At 43.2% G+C, this 23,689-nt stretch overlaps 1 protein-coding gene across 5 annotated transcripts in view; it reads left to right on the top strand.

The window, feature by feature from the left end:
- The window catches only part of LOC107216416 (urea transporter 2-like), a 301,028-nt gene that overhangs the window by 237,820 nt on the left and 39,519 nt on the right, over window positions 1-23,689 (top strand). For 4 of the 5 annotated variants that reach the window (XM_015653568.2, XM_015653566.2, XM_015653570.2 and 1 more), the window contains one exon: window positions 21,178-21,277. The exons of the other annotated variant lie outside the window; for it this stretch is intronic. The gene's annotated coding sequence lies outside the window, so the exon portion shown is untranslated. The remainder of the gene's footprint in view (window positions 1-21,177; window positions 21,278-23,689) is intronic. 5 annotated transcript variants of the gene reach the window in all.

Here is a 23,689-nt window from a genome sequence, read left to right as displayed (position 1 = left end):
AAGTAGTTAACACAAATATAAACAGACCTCTACCAATATAAAAGACCATAATGAGACAGGTTTTTGCAACAAAGCTAAGAGGTTTTCTTTATTTTTTCTTTTCCTTGAGTGACAGAAAAAAAACAAAACAAAAAGACTAAAACAACAAAAGCTTTGGGAGAGGTGGTAAAAACAGAGAAGGCTAGCAAGGCCAGAACAGCTGAGGTGGGAATAGTGGGTTTCTGCTGTCTTGGACTAACCCTGCTACCTGCACAGGAGCAGGCCAGATGGGTCACCACGCAGGATGCTCTGCTGCCTCCCTTACAAACACACACCATGGCCCACACGCTGCCCAGAGCAAGGAATGACCCCAGATTTCCTCACTGGCTGCAGCCTCCAGCTGGCTTTTCTGCACAGTGGAGCAAAAAGAAAAAGTATAAGCTGTTTCTCCGGCAAGTTGTGAATTTATTCATCACCTCAGTGCTCCCCAGGCGTGGGCAGGACCTTGCCTGTAAAGCAGAGCACGTTTTGGCAGCACTCAGTGGTGGGTGTTTCTGCCAGAGCGGCTCTCCAAATACTCTTTGTACAGCCAGATTTCATCAGAACAAAGCCAACACTAATGCAAGGCTAGGTCTCTCTAATGATGTTTTATTATGAGTAAACATTGGGCTAAGCACAGCTGTATTAAGTGGATTTTGGATTCTTTAGTTGTAAAGAACCCTTGGGAGCATCTGTCCCTACATTAACATCACAGCGAGTTTGGGTTTTCACCCAGTAATTCCTGCAGCAAGCCAATAATTTTTGTTAGAAACTGGAGGATCTCAGGAAACGCTTTGAGGGCTTTGCAATGTTCCTGAAGCAATCTATTGTCCTGAGAATCTCTGCCTCATTATCATATATGGTGCCTGCAAAGGGCATTCTCACCCTTTCCAGTAGCTCTGGGGACCCATGAGGGAGAGCAACTAAAATGTCTATTCAGGGTCTGCCTGCTGAGGATAAAGTCTGCTCTCAGGTACATCTCAGACAAAGGAGCATTATTATTAATATTAGTAGCAGCAGTGTTAGTATTTATCAAAGTAAGACATTAGTAAGACAATAAATGCACAAATGAAAACCAAAATCCTTGGAGGATTCGAAGTATGAAAACACAGAAAATGGTGAGCAAAGTAGTAATGTCAGGTGTTTTATGGATGCATTTCCTCTGCAAGGATCTTTGCAGTGGCATGTCCAGGGCAGGGAACGGAGCTGGGGAAGGGGCTGGAGCCCCAGGAGCGGCTGAGGGAGCTGGGAAAGGGGCTCAGCCTGGAGAAAAGGAGGCTCAGGGGGCCCTTGTGGCTCTGCACAACTCCCTGCCAGGAGGGGACAGCCGGGGGGTCGGGCTGTGCTGCCAGGGAACAGGGACAGGAGGAAGGAAGTGGTCTGCAGCTGCATCAGGGGAAGATGATATTAAATATTAGGAAAAAATTCTTCACCAAAAGGGCTTCCCAGCCCTGGCAGAGGCCTCGCAGTCCCCATCCTTGGAGGGATTTAAAAGCTGTCTGGGATGTGACACTAGGGGACAAGGGTTAGTGGTTAAACAAGGTAGTAGTTCTAGGCTAACAGTGATCTTAGAGGGCTTTTCCAACCTTAACAAGTCTATTATTAGAAAATTGATGCTTTCATGAAGGGTAATTTTTAATTAACACTAGTTTCTTTCCCACACAGGGTTTTTTAAAATTTATTTTATACTAGAAGCACTACTAAAAGACATTATTTTTACTAAAGGAGGATTGTCATGGAGGTCTCAGGGGTGTATTATGCTGCCTGCCATCCCATTCTCACCTGAAAGCTGGACTCATCAGCAAGACTACATCTCCCTTTACATTTCAGTGTCTGAGATTTCCCAAATGTTCAGCTTCCCTTCAATAAGAAGAGAAACCCTGATATATTACAGAAGGTTTAGCAGTAAACTCCTATCTCCCTGCGGCACAATATTCAAAATATTTTGGGGGCTGAATTCATTTAAAATGAGATGTTAGGTGGAAAATCATAATAAAATTAAATCCTGCTTCTGTACCCCCACCCCCAAAAATTATTCAGAAAGAAATTTCTGCCCGGAGTTATTTTTCCCACTTCTCTCAAGGAAAGAAAAGCATAAGGAAAGTAGATGCATTTTCCAATAGATACATACTGAGCCTGTGACAAGGTATAAACTCAACATCAACACATCATTCCTAGCACTACACAGATTTCTCTCTGCTGGAAGCAGGACTACAATTACACATAAGCCTCCAGACAGCTGGCCTGCAGTAGGACTTTTTCAACACTCTGAATTTGAGATGGATGAGAAAAAGGAAAAGCAGCTATGCCACAAACCTGGTGGGAGAAGTTTTGCCTATGGGAGATGATGAATATTCAAATCACAGCTTGCATGAAATGCCATAGCACCTTAGTCAAACAGAGTTTGAAACAAAATTGCTCCTCAGCCATTTTGGGTCTGGTCCACAGTTCAAAATGCTTCGGTTCCAAACAAAAACCAAAAAGTACAATTTATTTTTTCCTACTTAAAAGAAAATACTTGAGCAAATAATATTTCTTTTCTCAAATCCCTCTCTTTTCCATAGGCAACATTCATTGCAATTTGCATTCTCTGTCTTTATCTTCTAGACCTGATCAAAAAGATCTTCAGGCATTCACAGGTTAAAAAAGGTTTGCCTGACGGAATCCTTCATGTCTTTGATCCTAGATAATTTTCTCACACATGCTCACCCTGTCCTCTCCTGTCCTGTAGTTCATCCTTGCACTGACAGAGAAAGACTCACACTAACAAACACAGCCTGACAAATGTTTGGGGATAAATTCATTTACTGTATTGAATACTTTGCTTGCTTGTACAGAAGGTGTAAACACTAATAAATTGACAGTCATGAAATTAATGATGGCTATAAATAACTGAGGTACTTAACAACTTCTGCCAAGTGTCTCCTGAACAATAAAAAAAGAAGAAAATGTATTTGGAGATAAGGGAGACCTCATAAATATAGTAAATTAAATTATGGAGCTCAGGGAAGTCTGGAACAAATATATCAGTAGGTCCATGTGATAAGCAGATAAACAAGAGACTTACTCCCAGATTTTTGTGGGGGTCCCCAGTTCACAGTGAACAGCATTATTTTTTTACAAGTCACAGATCAGAGTCGGGTGGGAAACACAGTGAAAGTATCCAAACACATAAAAAACCCAACATTGTTTTTAATTGTTTTATCAATTAAAATTATCAATTTATCAATTTTATCAACAGGGTTTTTTTATTGTGCATTATCCTGTTCTAGGTGCTTTGCAGGGATCTAGTGTGGTGTATGAACAGCTCAGGGGTAGCAACCAAAAGCCAAAACCAACCAAAATCATTCAGTGTCACAGATAAAAGCTGTCCTGCAGGGGCTGAGCCCCTCATAGTGATAAGAATAACCCCCAGCCCTCTGCAATTCCAAAGACACCTCAGGAAGTGGGAGGAAGGTCCCTGCTGGTGCCCACATTTTGCAAATGAAGAAAACAAGACCCTGAGGCCCATTTCAACAAATTTCCAGTTGCTCAAACTCTTGAGCCGGGGCTGGGTTCTCCTAAGTCAAGAAGAATGACAGCCTTAATTGTAATCCCCCTCATATCCCCACCATTTTCTCTCCAGCACCAGTTCAGTGGAAAAGGTGGGGACCCCAGAAATGACTACTGCCACCTTTGAGTTCTTTCACCCTTGTCCCTGCATCTGTCACACCTAAGGACCAAATCCTGCCCTACCTAATTGTGGAAGGAGAGCTGGACACAGGCATTTCTGACAGCCTGAGGAAAGCAGATCCTTGTGGAAGGAAACTCATTTTCCTGGAGCCTTGAGTTCCTAATTTATTTCTTTTCTTTCATGAAGAGATGGAAGAGTGATGTCAAGGGACTTGGGATCCAGCCCTTCAAGCAGTATGAATCAGCCAAGGAGTCCAGCCAAAGCTGCACAACTTTCCCCAAATGCTGCCCCTTCCTAATTCTGCTTCCCAAGTGTTTTGCTTACAGTATCTCTGGCTGCCTTCTCCCCACCTGCCACTCAATCAGACCGAAATGTCAAATGTCTCTGCCATCAGCCATGCCAGGCATGCTATAAAAAGCAGCTGTCTTCCTGACAAACTGCTCTCTGAAAGTCCTGTCTTCAACTTTTCTGTCATTTGCAGTCTTCCTTTAATTTTATTTTTAACACTGTCGGTCTGTCTCCCTGGGATTACTCTGCAGCAAGGGCATCCCAGAGGAGCACATTCCTCTCCACTACACCCTGCAGGAGCAAAGACACCTGGGAATACCTGAATCCCAGTGCTCCCAGGGAAAAACTGAGCAGTACAATCATCCCATGGTCTGTTTAAACCCTCCTGGGAGGGAGATGCTCACAGGGGGACTCTGCAGTGACAGGTCCCGTCACCACCACACTCCACACACTCAAGGCATGGCCCAAGGCACCCTCACACCCTGCTCATCCTCCTGGGCACTGACACCACAAACAGGCAGCACAAGTCAGAGCGAGTTTGGAGACACCCACAGTGACTTTTGGGGACCACCTTTAAGGAGAGCTGAACAGGGTTTACCTGAGCATGGTCATCTAACCTGGTACATGCACTGCAGTCCTCTCCTGCGTGCAGGCATGTTCCTCCTTTGATGCTGAGGCTGGTGGGCAGGCAAATGCTGGGGTTCAAAAACTGAGAGTTACAAAAAGCTGTGAAAAAATTGCCTGTTCTGTGCTATTGTCCAGAGAAGTAGCATTTGAGGCTTTATAATGCACCTGCTCATTTCCAAAATTGCTTGTTTGAAAAAGTGTTTCTTTATGGGAAAAGGGTAGTGTTGCTCCTTCCCTTCCCACTGTAAAAGGTTTCCAGCTGGGTATACCTAGAATTTCCTCTCCTTCAGTGTAAAAGGGCACAGCCAGATCTCACCCTTCCTACTAAACACCCCCAGCCTGGATGCTGACAATGTACAAGCTCCCCCAGCTCCAGGTCTTTCTGGAGTTAACACTCTTCAACCTGCCTCTAGGTGAACCATTAGGAGCTCAGAAAGGTGGATTGGGCCTCAGTTACTTTCGGATGTCAGCACCATTCCTCACTTCTCTTCCTGTAATCACCCAGTCCCATTTTTGTCCACACACAATTGTCACCACTGAGTCCTCTTATGGTGTCCCCTGCAAGACACCACTGCCAGCAACAGTGAATTTTTCAGCATACATGGCATTTTACCCTCCCTTGTAGAATTTGCTTGCTTTGAACTTGCTTTTTTATTCTGAAAAGGGATTTTTTCAGAGAATACAACAACTACCTTGTTTATTTGACCACTCATCTGTGTTGCTGAGCAGGAAAGGTATTTTTAGCCTGGCTGTCAGCCTCACAAATAGTCCAGAATTCAGATTTTGTTTCTCCTGTCTCACTCGTTGCCACCAATAAAAATTTTTGCAACCAGAAGTTCTCTCTCGGAGTGAAGTGTTAGCCACGAGAGAATCCAGCTCTTATTCCCAGGGACACGTCAGCTCTGGAAAACACAGAAATCTTGACTTTGTTTGCACAAAGGAAGATATGACTGAAATACAAAACCACAAATACAACAAGCAGATGAAACAGAGCTAGCAGCAAAAAAAAAAAAAAGGAGTTGCTTTTCATTCTTCTGCTATAGGATTATTTCTGTCAAATTTTTAGTGTTTATACATGTAGCAAAAGTATTGCAACTTCAGGGTGGACCCAAATGAAAATATTTGGTGATGGAATTTATTTTAAACACTGTTGAGGCAAGTCCATGCATGGGTGGCATGCTTTCAGAGGATTTCTTTCTGATATGGGTTATTAAAAGTACATGTGGAGTCAGGAAAATTTACTATATACTGGGAGTTTGGTGTGCCAGACAGTTGATTTCAGCTGTGTCTTTGCCATGCACCTTCATCTACCCCCTCTTCTTCTCTGTTAACGCGTGCAATCACTTGCTGAGCCTTCATTACAAGCTAAATTGACTCAGGTAATAGCAGACATCCCAAAATGGAGGCAAAATAAAGCTCATTTAGAACTGAGTCCCTGCCCAAAAGCCTGAGAAAGCTCAGTTCAGCAAAGTCTGTGAGCAGATGCTTAAATTCATCCCTATTAAACACAACACATTAGTGCTTCCCTAAAGATTTTACAGATTTGGGACTCCTGCCTGATTTGTAAGTGGTGAGTGGCTTTGATTTCTGTGTGCCAAAGGAGTTGGAAAGAAATGTAATTTTTATATTGAGAGTATTTCCACCAACAAAAGACAAGTGGTTCTAAGTAGGTCTTTTTTTTCTGTCTATTTAAATTAGATTAAATAAGATTATGGTATTATTAGCATCATTAGGGTTATTATTAGGAAATTACTATTCACAGCACTTTTACTGTCATAGTCTACAATGAGGAAAGCACATCTATTAGAATGATTGAACATCAATACATAAGCTCCTAATAATCCAATGGTATCAATGAGTTCATCTTTTAGATTCAATTGCAAAAGTCATCGTTTGCTGGTGATTATCCAATTGTTCATTAGAAGAGATTCTCTGAGACTCAGCAGCTCTCTAATGATGATGCATAGTCATTACATTTCAGTCAACCTATTCGTAGTGCAGCCATTGGATAACATTTAGCTGTTGCTCTTTTATTGTTATAATTGGCATGTAACAATGACATCATGACCCAGGCTGTCCCATCAGAGTTTTGTCTTGTCACACAGCTTTAAATCATATCTCTCCAGGGAGATGTGGCTAGTGCTCAAACTGTGATTTTTTTGGGGGGACATTTTGTAGATGTTGCATGAAGATGAGATGGTCACTGGTGGAGGAATGTATTGCTTATTCCTCTGACCCAAGGCTGAACAGTAAGTCTATATATCAGAAAATAGCTATATAATATAAATATATATAGTATAAACACATACTATCTATAAATATAATAACTCTATGTATCAGAAGAGAAGTAATAGGTCTGCATGTGTTTGCTGTCTATGAATTACTTGTTGGAAAATCTTAAATTTGCAGCTCCCTCTCGCTAGGGGGGTACTTTCTGAAGGTGATTGTAGCCATCATAGGAAAAGTCTGATATGTAAATTTCTGACACTGAGTGTGCACTTAATCTTTGACAACTTGGACTCTGAAAATAAGATTTCACCTTGTTTTGCCACTTGGCTCCTTCTGTTTTCAAGCAGCACATCAGGGGAGACCATGTCTTTCAAGACAGGGATCAACAAGGAAAGTTTGGACAACTTGAATTTGAGAGGGTGGTCTTTTAGAATTACTCAGCAACATTCTGCTCACACTGAAATCAGTGGCAAGACTTCCTTGGACTTCAGCAGGCGTGGAGCTATTCAAAAATAACTGTCAGTTCACCAGAATGCTTCCAACATAAGTGGGAATCAATTTTCAGTTACTTTAGGTTTGGTATTCCCACAGCAATTTACACTGATTAAACTTTTTTACCTTTGAAGCTGTAAGCATTCAGATTTTGTGCCTGCATACATCCATATCATGTACTCACTTTTGTCCCTCAGTACCCAGGAAGTGACAAGCTGCAATAGCAGCCTTGTTCCACACATCCAGACATTCCAACTTCAGACAGTATATATCTGAAATTGCTCATGGGATCAGAGATGAGGTATCTCTTTTTTTTTTTTCAATTTAACAGCCTCCATTATGTTAACTCAGTGTGAATGCAATAGAGATCCTTAGAAATCACTCTGGGTTTTTTTTCCTGCATAAAACTAGTCAGAAATCCTGGCTAGTAAAGCTCCAGTAAAGGTGGTTTCCACAGTTGAAGAAGGATGGTGATTTTGCACCTGCATCAAAGATTAGGTTCAGCTCCTATGTTCAAATTGCAGTTGTATACATTCAAACTGTGATACCACTTTGAGCAATGTCCATGGCCCAAAGGTCCTGTCGTCAGTTCAGTTTTGTCTAGAATTTGGATGCAGAGGTCAGGTTGTCAAAGAGACTCCTAAGAGAAGGATTTCAGTACATATTTCACATGGAACACTAGCCTCTGTGCATTGCTGAACATGGATGATTCTAAATATCACCAAATTCTTTGCTGAATGTGTGTTAGCTAAGTGACAATGAGTGCAGATAGACAAGGCTAGCTGTGGACCTGTGGGACAAAGAAATGCACAGCTTTCTCCTTCTTAAAACCTCTGATCTGCTGCAGAACCACTCCTTGAGATTACTTTTTCCCCATTTATCCTGCAGGAGTGTTTATGACTTAAGCCATAAAACACCCCCCAGTTCATACTCTCCAGCCATAGACTGATGGTGTCCACCCAGTCCTTGCAACCTTTTTATGGCCTATTCTGCCTTTGCAAAAGGAATAAGCAATCCAGTTTTGGGGGGAAGTGAGACATCTGTTTAGTCTCCACGCATGATAGAGGGTGGCAGACAGAGGACATCACCATGAGGATGTCTGTGCACCCCCATCACCACTTTCAGTGTTCTCCTTGGAACTGACAGCACCCCCTTTGGGACTGGCCACAAGACACCCCCAATATTGAGTTGTTTCCAAAGGGAACACCAATGGAAGCTGCCTTTCAGAATCAGCAGGATTAGCAGCCTCATCTGCTGTGATTGGGTAATGCATGCCTGCACAGGTCTTTTTGCTCTTCCCCATCTCCTTCTCTGGCTCAGCCACAGGTCTTATTCAGGCAGGCAAGAAGTTCTGGTGACCTTCTTAAGGCCTTTGCTGTCTCACAGGAGTTGTGGAGAGGGGGAACTTCTGCACTGAGGTTCAAGCCCCAAGGCAATTCTTCTAAGCAGCTGCCATTTCTCTGTCTGGAAGCGTGATGAAACTCTGTGTGATTTTATGGCTAGTGCATGAAAGAGTGCTTTGCGTCAGAAAGGCTCAACCCTGACTTAACACATGAGAAAGTGATTAGGGAGACAGGGGAAGCCAAATGTCTCAAGAATAAAGATGAAAAACTGTGGGATCTGGCTAATTCCAGAAGCAACACCTTTTAAGTTATTACTTGATGCCAGTAAGTATAGTTACAAAAATAGTAACTATGCACCTCAGCCCGCAGTGGTTCTCTCAAACTGCCACATCAGTGGCATCAAAATTGTTGCATGTGTCTGGAATAAAAACCCTACAAGAGGTACCACAAAAAGGCCTCTAATCACCCATGTGCATGTCCCAGGGGATGCATGCGAGCTATTTGTGCTGGCCAGGGTGAGACTGCCTTGCTGGGACAATATTTTGGCAAACAGGAAAAGATCCAAGCCACTGACTGCACAAGACCACAGTTATTTTCAGGACTGATGTCGAGGCTGACTCAACATCGTCTTAGAGGGGTGATAATGGCTTGCCATGGCTCATCTGCTCCCTGCTGGGAAGAAGCAGTTGTCAGTGAGAAACGACCAAGGGAAAGGCTTGAATGCTGAGCATGCAGAATGAGGTGACACCTATGTAGGAACAGATTTATATAGTCGAAGATCCTGGATTCCCATCACTAGGCTGTCAGGCAAGCAAAGACCAGTGCCAAGAATAGAGGATAACTGAGATCTGTGTCCAAGCTATGAAGCTGAACCCAATCCAAGATGCCCTACGGCTGTTTTAACTAACTAGGAAAACTTAAACATTCCCCCACAGTCAGACTCAATCTTTTGCACTCATAATACCTCAACAGTTCGTCTTGCCATGATAAAGGCTGTCAAGAAACAAATCCACGGTATCTGCAAGGAAGTTTTTGAGCCAGTCAGTAATCATTTGTATCCATGCCTTCAAACTCAGCAAGAATGTGGGGTGGGAATACGTTGTTATATGCACATTCCAGCTGCAAAATATTAAAATCTTCTGCAAACATCATGACCTAACTCACGATTTTGGCAGCTACCACTCTCACAGGGATCATCTGCTTATGACACATTCCTTACTTCATTTAAGAGACATGTTTTCAAACAATTGTCATGTGCAATTTCCTCTGCACCTGATATTTTTCTTACAGGGATGAGACAACTGCAGCAGCTTGGTGGGGTGGGACTCTGACCCGTTGTGTGCCACTGCCACACAGTGCACATCCTTGAGCAGAGGAGAGTTCCTACACCAGCAGCTGTGAAGACAGCAGGGCTGAGAACATTTGTAGACCTGGATATTGCCTTAAGGGGCAATTTTAGCCATTTCTGGCTGGCCTTAGATAATGTCGGTGTTAATTAGCGTTTTTCTTCTCTATTAGATAGAATGACAATGTGAAAAGCGAAAACTTGGGAGGACTGGGAAGACCATGGTCGTGTACAGGATTTTTTCTATCCACCATATTATTAAAGGACACTAGTCCAGGATGATTGCCACAAAAATTATCAGAAGGCTGGAGCACTCTCTTGGGAAGACAGAGTTGAGGTTGTTCAGCCTGAAGTAAAGGATACCTTGAGGGGCTCCAGGAGAGCTGCCCAGGGACTGGGGACAAGGCCTGCGGGGACAGCACCCAGGCAATGGCTTCCCAGTGCCAGAGGGCAGGCCCAGCTGGGATATTGGGAAGGAATTGCTGGCTGGGAGGGTGGGCAGGCCCTGGCACAGGGTGCCCAGAGCAGCTGGGGCTGCCCCTGGATCCCTGCAGTGTCCAAGGCCAGGCTGGACAGGGCTTGCAGCAGCCTGGGACACTGGAAGGTGTCCTTGACCATGACAGAGACTTTGGAACAAGATTATCCTTAAATTCCCTTCCAGCTCAAGGCATTCTATGATTTTATGCTGAGCTGAGGGAGTCATTCCCCATGAATCACCCCTGCACAGTTTCACCTGGAGGTGTCTAGCTGCTTCCTGAGAGCTGCAAAATGTCTCTCAGAATAACCTGGATAGGCTGAGACAATCAATTGTAAACACCAAAATGAGAAAGCCATTTCTTCAGTAAATTGAGAAAGAAATTTCTTCTCTACAAAAAATAAACCACCAAAAATCCCCACCAAATTCCATCTTACATATGTACAAGCAGCCTTGTTTGTGCTAACAAGTCTAGTTTCATGCATCTCCCAGTCAAAAGTGATGTATATATAACTGCTATCACATGTAGCAATTAGAAACACCCTGACATCCTGTACTTTCAGCTCCTTTCCCCTCTCCAGAATTCAAAATACTTTGGCTCCTAAAAACACTCACCCTCATATCCCATTCCCCTTCATGTCAGCACCAACCAAGTTGCCCTCTTCCTTACCTTCTTTAAGTGTTCAAAGGTAATTTTAAAGAACACCTCATTTAGCTTTCATTTTACTGAGATTCAGCCTGCCCATAAATCAGAGCTGAAGGGGAATTGGAGAGGGTCTCAGCTAATCAAAGCTCCAATCTCTAAAATGTTTAAATATAAATCAAAATAGTTGAAGGCTCTCCAAAGCTTCAATTTTCTTTGAAAGCCTTAGTTCTTATTTTCTCTGTGCTTAGCTCTCAATTTCATCCTCATCCCTTGAAGGTATTTTCTAAGTATTTTTAGTCATTTTCTCCAAGACACTGAGCTGCCTGGTTCAAGAATTATATTAAATTTTGACCTGTGAGTGAGTTGCTATGCTCCCAAGTCAGAGTGCTGTGTCCAAATTAAGGTTTTAGGGTTCAGCTCCTAAATTGAAGTTTACTAATGACTTTAAGGCTAAAAATGTTCCTAGGATCTACTGAAAACATGACTTTGATCATACATTCCATATTGCAGTCAGAACTACTTGCTCCATATGTCAGAAATGATAAAATGTTTCTTCCTCCCTCTTTTGCATCAGAAGTCTGGAAGTCTGCTAAATTAATCTGCTTACCTATCTTTATCACATCTTACAGTTCTGGAATGGAATATGGGTTAGGAAAGTTAAGAATATAAGCTTATTTCTCTCTCTTCCTGTGTCCTCCCTTCTGTGTTAAAGTTATTGAGAGAAAGGAAAAAAATGACACATTGTAAAAGATATTTTAATCCCTGGGTTTAATCATTAGAGCCTGTGAGTTTACCAAAAGAGTTCTCACTGAATGGCAGATCCTTTCATTCTCCCCAATATGTGGGGTATCAACATGTCACATGAATGTGTTTCATTTTGCTAGAATAACCAGTTGCTCAGAAAACTCTCTTGTTAGAAGAAAGAGTGGGAAATGTGGGGCATAGGAATACTTGGACACTTTTCTGGGTGTGTGGTGTACATGCATAAACATCCAGAGGAGAATGAGCTTCTGTGCAAAACTGCAATAACTGTTAACAGAACGTGTATATGTATTTTTTGTGTTTACAACAGATACACGAAAGTGATGCAGTTGTGCAAATCAGGATTTAAGAATATGTCTGAAATGTACCATATTGATACTTCTCCCACCTAGGATAGATCTTCAGTGACTGGGTGACCCCCTGAGATCTCCTTTAGAGATCCCTGAGTTAGGGTAGGTGAACTTCAATAAAAACACTGAGATATGTGCAAGGGTTGGTAGATTGTTCAGCAAAATTTTCCACACGACACACATTTTTGCTTACTTTAATTGAGAAACAGATTTCTTTAGATTAAACTGAATTTTGGAACCGGAGTGGTTTCAGCTGCCTCCCAGAAAGAAATTTTGGGGGATTTTAATCATACAGAGAGTGCACTTTCTATCAGCAAAATATCTTGTGGATCTTCAGCTGCGTGTGTGCTAGGCTGACTGCAAACTCTGGTTTGCTCTTATATTAAATAAGTAGTCAGAATAAATCCAACCAAAGGGGCTAGTGATCCCTGAAAGAAACAAATCATATGCAGGAAAGAAAAAGGGAAAGAAGAAAGGGAAAAAAAATGAGGAAAGAGAAAGAGAGAAAATATTTCAGTCCCATATCTATTAACATATAGAATGGAAAATGTGGGATCACTGGGATGATTAAAAATCAACTTTATCTTTAGATGATGTTAGTTACAAAGCTCTCTTTTATTTGGCCTGACCTCATAGGTAGCTGTCATTATTCTCTTTCTACAGAAGGTAACTTACAAAATGTTTAATTTCTCAGCATCTGTCTTCATTCTATTTGGGCACAGCCTCACAGAAATAATGAAAAATCTGTTTCCTGGAAAAGGAAGTGTTTTGCATCACATTCTCTTGGGTTTTTGCATTATTGTCATTCAACACAAAACTAGAAAAATCAAAACAGAGAATAATCAAATAAATTAGTAAAGACTTCTTAGAACCTTGCTTTGGTACCCTTCTGAAACAAAACCTCATTAACATCAAGTAAGCTTTGCCAAGTGTTAGTACTTGAGCGAAGACACTTCCACAGGTGAGGCATCATTCAGCTAGACTTCTCTGAACAGGTTGAAATGCAAAGGAGAAAGGAAATGCATTTTTTAAAAAGTTGGCACGAAATATGTACACAGACAATGTGTACATATAAGCAAAAAAGTGTTCCTTGAAAATAGGAAATAAAACAGTTGTCCATATTTACAATAATTCGGTACATAGAAAAGCAATATAAAGGAGAGAAAAATATTGCCCAAAAAAAAAAAAATCCAAAAGAAAATGAAAACTTTAAAATGCTGCCATCAACCAGGTTGAAATTTCCAACATTCAGTCTGGAAGGGAAGGCATCTTCCCATCCACTCAGGACGTTAGGATTACATTACAGCAAAAGAAAGGTGAGGGGAGAAACTCAAACTACTTTTGGCAAGATACCCAATGAGCTTCTGAGCAGAGAGATGTGAATCAGGGCCTGAGGTGTAAGGAATTGTGCTTGATGACTTTTCCACTGCTCCTCTTTTTTCCAGGGCTGCAGAAAGGTGTGCCCATCCTAAACCAAACACCCAGAGAGACATTTGAAATCCCTTTGGAAAACTGCTGAGGGAAAGGCAGCAAAAATGTTGTCCTTTCATTCAAGGAGGAAGAGTCATTTCTTTTCTCTCATGTTGTGAGCCCGCCTGACAGCTAACCAGTCTGCAAGTGTCACTTGCCAGTGTGCAAATGTTGTAATACATTAGTAATATAAATATTACTAATGAATGACAGGTATCAAAACTGTAATTTTCTTAGGACTTTGTAGGATCTAGGTAAACCACAAATCAGACATGGATGTGCTGACAGACAGACAATACAGACCATTGTATTGTGCTTACACAAGGACCTGTGGCATGGGAATATATTAATTTTTAATGGAAAATGTTATTCTTTATGGTCAGCTCTTTCAGCAGAATAATTTATCAAGACTGACATCAACCAGATACACTAAGAATTGATGTTAAAGTGAAGGGGGGAGGGGGGAGGGGGACATCTAATATTTACAAATGGCACAGCTTTTAAAATGCCACTACTTAGAATCAAGTGCAATTACAGTGTATTTAAATGAGTATTAAAGTATTTGTATTGCCAGTTTGCAAATTCAGCATCTTGAGAAGCCCAAATGGATTTTCATGTAATTATTATCATTAACTCAAAGAAGTAAATGCTCAGCAAAGAGTCTTCTTTAAATTTTTTTTTAAAAAAAAGCAAGTGCATAAATGTATAATTAAATGGCATCTTCATGCTTAATTCCTCGCATGATCTTCTAAAATATACACCTCATAACTGCTGAGTACCTTGGTGACATAGCCCAAGCTTCCTTTCTGCATAACATTAGCATTAGGGTAGCTATATTTGGGGTGTCAGAAGTTTCTCTTAGGAAGGTGACATTGAGAAATTTCATTCCCTGAAGCCTATTTTTCTGCTTTTCATGTTAGGAGATCCTTGCCTGCCTTTTTCTGCAAGTACTGGGAACAAAAATTTCGCCAAACACTCTTACTCTCATGACTATTATGTTATGCTGTTTCTACTAGAAATCACAGGTATTGTGTATCTTCCACACCAAATCTCAATCAAAATGGCCCATAGCTATAAAATCATGGAATCACAGAATGATTTGGAAGAGACCCTAAAGCTCGTCATATTTCACCCCCTGCCACAGCCAGGGACACCTTCCACTGTCCCAGGTTGCTCCAGGCCCTGTCCAGCCTGGCCTTGGACACTCCCAGGGATGGGGGATTCCCACAGCTGCTCTGGGAAACCACCCTCACAACAAAGACTCTCTTTATAATAAATGAGGTAATCCAGTTCTTCAGTTCTTGTTAAATTTAACTATGCTTTGGCAAGGTGAGTTTTAGAAGCTGATAAATAGAGACCAGAAATATCTGGAAATTCCAGGCTGAAAAGTGGTGCTTCTGTGTTTGACACCATCGACATGTGGCTTCAGTGAGCCCTTCAGTCTCCGTGATCCATTAGCACAGGAGTCCTTATGTTTGAAAATGTTACCATCCTTCGGTGAAACCTGATATGAAAGTTCAAATCACAGATCAGTTCCAGGAGTAGCATGTGGTACTTTATAAAAGAAAACCTTCAACCTACCCCTCAGAGATTATGAGCCCATGAATGACATTGGACTGTCCTGAAGACTAGTTGGCTTCTACAAGATAATTTAGAAGGGTATGGGGAGAGCAGGGGGTTTTGTCATTGGCTGAAGTAGAGAAAGCAAGAAAACAAAAGAAAACAATTATTTTAGCCCAGCTTTAATGAGGATGCAGTTATAGGCCAGGAAGTCTATCAGGAATCTGGTCTCTATATGACAAACCTCTGCCTCAAGGCAGACATCGAATAGATACTGGTAACAAACAATAGGACATTCACAGTGCTCAGCAGACCTGAGACCTGGACTTGGGTGAGCCTGATGAAACTCAACAAGGCCATGTGAAAAGTTCTGCACCAGGTTTGGGGCAATCCAAAACACAAACACAGGCTGGACAGAGAATGGATTGAGAGAATCTCTGAGATTAAAGGACTAGGGAGTGTTGATGGATGAGAAGCTCAACATGATCCATCAATTTGCACTGGCAGTCCATAAACCACAGGAGAGAGGGAGATGGAGAAGGGCTTTTGAAAGTGCATGGAGTGGTAGTACAAGGGGAAATGACAAGAGGAAACACTGTCAGAGGACAGAGTTAGATTGATGATTATGATATTAAGAAGAAATTCTCCCCTGTGAGGGTGGTGAGGCCCTGGCACAGGGTCCCCAGAGAAGCTGTGGCTGTCCCATCCCTGGAAGCATCCAAGAACAGGTTCGAGGGGGCTTGGAGACACCTAGGATAGTGGAAGGTGTCCCTGCCAATGGCAAAGGGCTTGGAACTGAATTATCTTTAAAGCCCCCCTTGCCTTTAAAGATCCCTGCCAGCCCAAACCATTCATTCCATGATTCTACCATTTTATGATTCATCTCTCTTTTTGAGATTGCCAGTATTTGCTTAAGATAAAAATAATTATTTATTCTTGTTAAGTAATGGTTACTTTAGAAAATAGTCTGATCAAGGAACTGCTTTCACCAGGCTCAGATGCTTTCACTCATAATCTCAGTGCTTGGCCCATTGTCTCACAAGAAATTTTTTTCTCTGTTGATTGCCACAAGTAGGTCCTTGTTCCACCCAGATGTAGTACCTGCTCTCAAACTGATGCATGAACTTCATTTCAACTGTGACAAGAGCAGTTTCAAATTTAGAAATGTCATTGTCTAGTGCAGGGCTTTGCTTTATAAACATTCCTTTGCTAATGAAATTGGAAAAGTTCAGAGGAAAAATTTTCCATGAGTAATTCTTCATGTAAGCACTGCTTAAAAGTCCCTTTTATCAAATTCACTTTGTCAGGTGCTGGGGAAATAATACTAATACTAATACTAATACTAATACTAATACTAATACTAATACTAATACTAATGCTAATATGAAATTTTAGCCTTATTTCTATATCAACAGAGTGAACATCTGCAGGTTTAGGCACTGGAATCCAAATTTCTGGGTCTTCATCCAACATGATGCTCTCTGCTACCTCATGGCTGGAGCAAACTCACATATGTAAGCAACAAGACCCAGGCTGGTGGTCAGCAACTGGAGACCACCACTTTCAGAGGGCACTGATGCTGTTAGCCAAAGGCAAACAACACTTTGTGGTGTCTGTGCATTTCCCAAACCCTTCAAAAACCCTTTTTCTTTCCTTACTGGCGTCCACCTGCTGCCTCTTAGAGACAGATTGCCATTTCAGGGAAAGGGGGCTGGAACCTCATGATGTGTTTCTACAGCACCCTGTGAAATGGTGATGGGATCTCCAGGGATTGCTGAAGTACAGATAATTGGTCTGACACTACTCCATGGAGGGGCTGTCAATCAGGAATGAGCTGCTCACGTCCCCTGTCAGGCTCCTGTCAGTCCATGGAGCTGTTCCCAGGTCTTCAGCAGCTAGAGCACAGGGGAGAGGAGACAGCCATGGCCAGGTGGGGCAGCCTGGACAGGCAAAAGAGGCAGTTCCCTAGGGCAGGTTATTGCTGCAGGAGGACGGGAGGAAAATGAAAGACAGGAAGGAAAAGTTGATATGGCCCTGCAGACCTTTGAACATTTCAGGGTCAGGTGACAATCCAGATTGTAGTTCCTGCCTGCATCTCCCACATTTCCCAGAGCTTTTTCACCCCAACTCATGTCCAGCTGTCCTGCCCTGCCTTTGTCACTCGCCTGAAATGAGTGGCCTGAGACAAACATTCATCCATATTTAGAGGAGCTTAGGGACAGATGAAACTGATCCTCTGATTTTAGACTCAGAGCCTGAAGCCTGAGGACATCCAGTGAGGCACCAGAGCTGTGGGTACCTACAGATGTCTCTGCTGCCATGAGACAGAATTGCTGTGTAAAATCCATCATGAACCACAGAAACAGGCAATGTGTGAAGGGAAATAAAATGAGAAGCTAACAAAAGGCTGAGTGCACAGAGCATAAGAAAATGTGGGTGAAGGAGCCTGAGGAACAGCCCTGTGCACCACTGTCTCCATCAAAAAAACTATGCTGATTGAACCAGCAATGTTCAAACTGCATAATGAAAAACCGTGAATCATGCAAAAAACCCAGTGCTCATTTCACTTCCCTGCAGTTGTAACACAAAGGCTTTCCAAGAGATAAATATTCCTATCATGATGAGTGATCTTAAAGTCTGCAGCCACATCCCTCCCTTGAAAAAGGAAGTGATGGAGTGCTGTTAGCACTGCCTTGTGCCCCTTTGATTTCAGCACTATAAATATTTCCCTTGTCACTGGTACTGGCCACAACAAGGACTGGCTGAAAAAAACACTCTCTGAAAATCAAAGGAGCGGAAATTATAAGGAGTAGGTTTGGGCTTTGCAGTGCACCCAGGACACATGGAGCTTTGAGGTCCAACTCCTAGGAAGAGTGGTCTGTTTAAAATCAAAACAGTGATGTTTTTATCACTTCTTAATCTTGAGTTAGTGAAGATAAGAAGAGAAAAATAAATCTAGCTAGGCTTTGAGTGGACATTGTCTTGAGATTATGTATTCAAAGCCTTATTATAGAATCACAGAATGGTTTGGGATGGAAAGGACCTTAAAGCTCATCCTGTTCCACCCTCTGCCATGGGCAGAGACACCTTCTACTATCCCAGGTTGCTCCAAGCCCCGTCCATGAGTCCAGCCTGGCCTTGGACTCTTCCAGAGATGGGGCATCCAAAGTTTTTCACCAATTCTTCATGCAAGAAAGAGGACATGTGAGTGGGAAAATGAGCTTACATCATTGATGTCTCTTTCTGATATAAAGACATAAAACCTATGGATTTTTAAAAATAGCTTATTTTCTATTTTTATTATGTCTAGTCTAAAGAATTGTCTGACAACAGACAGTCTACTAAAATGTAAGATAAGAAAAAGTATCTGCAAGGGGAACTTTTGTTAAGTGTTTATGTAACACCAGTGCTTAACATTTGCTCTTCAGAAAGCTTGTCTTAAAATTTAAATACTGGCACACTTGATTCACAAGGTCTTTACAAAACAGCTCAAAGATTATTCACTGAAAGTCTCAGCAAGGACAAGAAGTGAAATACTAGAATTGAAAATGTGAAAGCCTATTGTTGAGGTTCTGTTTGTCAAAAGGATGCACAACAAGAATTTAGAAAACTTGTAAGAGGAAGAAGGACAATTGCTGAAAAACCCTTGTAAGTTACCTCTATATACTGCTTCTTCTATATGTCATGAATAATACAGAGGAGAGAAGCCAAGTTGCATCCCTTTCTATCTTATCCCTTTATAAGATAGAAAAGACTGTAAAGATTTCCATAAATAGCCATTTTCTGCATTAAAAGCTGCCTGTGGAGAATGTTTCTACCCTGGTTTCCAAAGAAAACAAGGACTTACATGATCCAACTTATGTGCGTATCATCTCATCTCTTCATGTCCCTCTGACAACTTTTGAACCTGTTTCAACAAAATTTGTTGGAATTGTACATGTTTCATGAAAATTTACTGCCTGGGGGAAGACAGGGACTTGATTAGTTGCACCAGACAGAATAAGAGAGGCTCCACTTACCCCTTATCAAAATGTGGGGAATCTTTGTCGGGAGGAGATATTATTCATATCACAGATATAAGAAAATCTTAAATTGGCACCCTAGTTTAACCAGAAAGTTCAAACCTGAGACACACATCCACAAAAAACATGGTTTTGTTAATCCTGCTGCTCATGGAACAGCTTGTTCCCATTTACATCTTTAGATGAAGATATTAGCAAAGATGACACTTCTTCCATTTAAACTGTAGTTTCCAAAAACCATCAGCTTTTGACAGCAAGAGGAAAAAAAAAAATTCTTTCAGAGACTTTTTAGACCGGTGACTCCTCTGGGCCAGCTATGCAAACAAACTCCTTGTACAAGCATATGTCTGTTTCATTGTGCTGAAATATGAGTGGTGAGCATTTGGGCCAGCAAACCACAGCTCCTCTGAGTGCTCCAGCTGAGGCTGGGTGTGTTGTACACAAAGAAAGGCACCAAGGTGTTTGTCTTGACTCTGAGAGACCTTTAAGGCACAGCAGAAAGGAACTGCTTGCTGTTCACCACCTGGGAGTGGAGCTACCAGACCATCACAGTGGTCCCAGCAACAGGACCCTTTAACCATGGGCCCTTGGTACTTCTCAAAGGTTTTTTGCACCTAGACCAGTCCTTGGTGTGTTGCCACATTCACCTTTCATTTACTGATCTCCCATAAAACCTTTGACACTGCCCCCCCACAACATCTTTCTCTCTAAATTGAGATGGATTTGATGGGAGAACTATTAGATGGATTAGGAACTGTTAGGATGGTTTATTGACCCCACAGAGGGTTGTGGTCAATGGCTCAGGGTCCCAGTGGACATCAGGGACAGGTGGTGTCCCTCAGGGGTCCATATGGGCACCAGAGTCCCTGAATATCTTCATTAATGACACAGACAGAGGCATCAAGGGCAGCCTCAGGGAATCTGCAGATGGCACCAAGCTGAGAGGTGCAGCTGACACACCTGGAGCATGGGATGACATCCAGAGGGACCTGGGCAGGCTGGAGAAGTGGAACCTCTCAGGTTTAACAAGGCCAAGTGCTGGAGCTGCAGCTGGGTCAGGGCAGCCCCTGGGATCAATCCAGGCTGGGGATGAGCAGAGGGAGCAGCCCTGGGAGAAGGACCTGGGGGTTCTGGGGATGAGAGCTGGACCTGCCCCAGCCCTGAGCCCCCTGCCCTGGGCTGATCCCCCAGCGTGGGCAGCAGGGGAGGGGGAATTGTGCCCCTGTGCCCCTGTGCTCAGGTGAGACCCCACCTGCAGAGCTGCCCCAGCCCTGGGCAACACCAGCATAAGGACGTGGAGCTGCTGGAGCCAGCCCAGAGGAGGCCATGGAGATGATCAGAGAGATGGAGCAGCTCTGTCATGGGGAACAGCTGAGATTGTTCAACCTGGGGAACAGGCAGCTTCCAGGTGATCTCACCGAGCCCTTCAGTGCCTGCAAGGAGCTGACAAAAAAGATGGAGAGAGACTATAAGGGTCTGGAATGACAGGATACAGGGAATTACTTCCCACTTCCCAGAGAGCAGGGTTAGATGGGATGTTAGAAAGAAAGTCTTGCCTTTGAGGGTGGGCAGACCCTGGCACAGGGTGTCCAAAGTAGCTGGGGCTGCCCCTGGATCCCTGCAGTGTCCAAGGACAGGCCTTGGAACAAAATGAGATAGTAGAAGGTGTCCCTGCCCATAGCAGGGGTGGGACTGGGTGAGCTTTAAGGTCCATCCAAGACAGCACAGCACAGCACAGCACAGCACAGCACAGAACAACACAACACAACACAACACAATACTACACAACACAAACCATTCTGTGATGTTATTGTCCTGCTATCACTCCTGCTCTGTGGCTCTCCAGCATTTCAAGTTCTTGTATCTCTTTGCTTTAGGAAGACGTGACCATTTGCCGTCCCCAGTGACCAACACACTGCAGGCTGAAGCAGACAGGCTCAACTCTGCAAGAGGACAAGTTCATCCCAGGTTTCCCTGGTGAGTTCAGGCTCCCTGAGTGTGTGTGGGTACATTTTCCTGGCCGTGGAAGTCTCTCATCTGAGTATGCTGTTCACCTCTCTGCTAGGCCACTTGCTTTCATTCAGGCCAGAAAATCATTCCATTCACAGAGAAGGCTGTTTCTTCCCAGCTCTTTTCAAAGTAGTTTCTGTGCTTCAAGGAAGCACAAACAACCATATCTCTTCACTGGGGGACACCTGGCAGACAACACACCGGGCAGATGACCCTTGTTGTGTGTTTTCAGCACTGTGAGCCCATCCAGGCCATACCAAGGCTCTCAGTCCACCATGAAGTTCTGACACCCTCAAGATTCACTTTCAGGATGTTGTAAGGAGAAATTACTCCTCCAAATTACAACATTTTTAGGTCATTACAGGATATATGTGAAATGGGGTGGTAAAAAGAGCTATGCCATAACTGAAAAGTCACCATTTCTCACTACAACTGCTTCTCAGAGATGGGAGAGTTGTGTGCACACGTTGCCTGTAGTAGCACAGTTTCTGCTTGGGATTCTCTCTCCTTAGAATCACAGAATGGTTTGGGCAGAGACAACTTTCAGGGTGTTCAGAGTCCCATCCAGCCTGGCCTTGGACACTGCAGGGATCCAGGGGCAGCCCCAGCTGCTCTGGGCACCCTGTGCCAGGGCCTGCCCACCCTCCCAGCCAGCAATTCCTTCCCAATATCCCAGCTGGGCCTGCCCTCTGGCACTGGGAAGCCATTGCCTGGGTGCTGTCCCTGCAGGCCTTGTCCCCAGTCCCTGGGCAGCTCTCCTGGAGCCCCTTTAGGCCCTGCCAGGGGCTCTCAGCTCTCCCTGGAGCCTTCTCTTGTGCAGGGGAGCAGCCCCAGCTCTCCCAGCCTGGCTCCAGAGCAGAGGGGCTCCAGCCCTGGCAGCAGCTGCGTGGCCTCCTCTGGGCTGGCTCCAGCAGCTCCACGTCCTTGTGCTGGTGTTGCCCAGGGCTGGGGCAGCTCTGCAGGTGGGGTCTCACCTCAGCACAGGGGCACAGGGGCACAATCCCCCCTCCCCTGCTGCCCACGCTGGGGGGATCAGCCCAGGATACAGTTGTTTTCCAGAGCTCAAGTACACATTGAATGATCATGTTGAACTTCTCTTGACATGGTTTAGTCTCTAGGAGGCTAAGCAGGGCAGGGGCATCAAGGTTATTGCCTTCAGCATGGACTCCATGAGGGTGTAACCCGCTGCCTTCAGGAGAAATGGCTTCACGTTTTTCAGTCAGTTCTGAGGGATGCACATGGCCCCAGTCCATGGGCCCTGGCAGAGAGAGATCCCAGCCTGTGAGTGGTAAGGGTCACATCTGACTTGTGGATATTTTTTAGAAAAGGCCATGCCTAGGGATGAATATAAATAGTATAACACTCTAGCCCATCCTGCTCCCTCTCTATCACATGACAAACTCTCAACTCAGTAAGACTCAAGAAGATTCCATTTAAATTACAAACTGCAAGTACTGGCTTATTTTGACCTAGTTGTTATAAATTAACAATCACATTAAAATTTTCTTACTTTTTGGAAATACATTTCATCTGCCTTTGCATGATGGCAGCCAAGAAAATTTTGTTCAGATTTTCCAAGGTGATTCACTCCCTGGCTTCTAACAACCCTGGTAAATGTCAGGTGCCAAAAATTTCTTCAACAAGGTTTTTGAGCTAGAATGAAAGTTCCATTCCAAAGAGTAACTTTAATAATTGTTCATGCTACTATTTTTCTATTTTTGTGTCTTCTTAAGAAGACCTCACAAGAAATAGGTTATTTGGTTGATATCTTCAGTACATTTTCAAACTCATGAGGGAAATATCAGATGCAGTTTTGATTTTGAAGGTCATTTAGGGACATGAACTTCACAGTTGTGGATGTCCTGTTTTTTCCTATTCATTCCTTCCAACACTGCAGCACAGAGGCAACACTTGCAATGATTTTAATGTCTTTTTAACCCTTCTTAAGTGCCCTTTCTGAAAGCAATTTGACCAAAGGCCCTTATTTTTGGATTATGCTAGCTATCTTCTTCCTGAAATGGATTTGCAAATTGGAATTTCTAACACTGAGGTGCATAAAAACCTCTTATGTCTTTTGTACCACAGATTGGTCTGAGACGCAAAATCATTTAAGTGTGGCAATAAAGCAGAGACAACCAAAGCAGGTGAATTGTGCTCTGCAGGTGAATACAGGTCACCTCACTCTAGAGAAAGGAGCAGCTTTGCCATTTCACTTCCCAGTAAGAGCTGCAGAGCTCTGTGGGCTCTCTTTACAGATTCCATTGCCATGTGCACTTGGCTTATTAATTAAAACATATTCTTTACTGTTTTCAATACATTAAATTGAATGTGTCTAATGAATATCCAGCTGCACTCTTCTTTCTTTATACATAACAATTT

Source organism: Parus major, chromosome Z (genome assembly GCF_001522545.3).
Source record: "Parus major isolate Abel chromosome Z, Parus_major1.1, whole genome shotgun sequence".
NCBI lineage: Eukaryota > Metazoa > Chordata > Aves > Passeriformes > Paridae > Parus > Parus major.
This window is presented reverse-complemented; position numbering and strand designations above follow the sequence as displayed.